Source organism: Engraulis encrasicolus, chromosome 17, assembly GCF_034702125.1.
Source record: "Engraulis encrasicolus isolate BLACKSEA-1 chromosome 17, IST_EnEncr_1.0, whole genome shotgun sequence".
Lineage (NCBI taxonomy): Eukaryota > Metazoa > Chordata > Actinopteri > Clupeiformes > Engraulidae > Engraulis > Engraulis encrasicolus.
Window position 1 is genome coordinate 24369759 of NC_085873.1, and position 906 is coordinate 24370664.

The following is a 906-nucleotide window of genomic DNA, read 5'->3' on the forward strand; positions in this document are numbered from 1 at the left end:
AGTGACGCAACAGCTTCAGCGTTGCTACCAGTCAGCTCAAGCCTAGCTCAAGCCCCTGCCGAAGGGGGTGGGGACAATGATACAGTATGTCATCTGCCAGAAGCACCATTTTCTAACCAAAAATACTGGATCAAACCAAGATAACGCAAAACACGCCCACTCAATACAAAAGCGTCTGCTCAAGTTGGGTCTCCTAAGGGGGTGTTGTCCCCTACTGCTTCTTCTCTTTTTGAGGTGTTTGCGCAAGACGTGCGCTACCGCCATCTACAGCGCTAAGAGAACTTCATTGATTCTCAACCTCAGGACTCCGAAGGTCTCCTAACCGAAGGTCTCCTAAAGGGCCGTTCACCCGACATAAAGTGGATACCGGAAAAGAAACAAAATGACGTTTCTTGTTAGATCCACCTTCTTTGGTCTAACCATGCTCTAGACTAGACACCTCGAGGACCTCAAGCCAGCGACTTAAATCTACGGGAAGCACCATGGTCTGACCGACTTTACGGTCCATTCCAGTGGCGATGGCTCTCTGCATCTCTGGGTTCATTGGACACCCAATGGCAGGCCCCCTCCGTCCATCTATCCATCTCTATCTCCCGCGCTCTCCCTCTCCATCCTTCTGCTGTCATCAGCGGCATGTCATCCACGGAAAGCAGCATGATCTGACCAACCTAAGTGTCAAAAGCTTGCTGGGGTCAAGTCAAGGTCACAGCAGGGGCCATTGGGCCCTTGCCCTTGAGCCCTCTTATGTTATCTAAAGTTATCTTATCTTATCTTATCTTATCTTATCTTATCTTATCTTATCTTATCTTATCTTATCTTATCTTATCTTATCTTATCTCATCACCCCACCTGTGTCCCACCCACCAACTGCACCCCCCCCCCCCCCCCCACTCACTTAACCAGGTA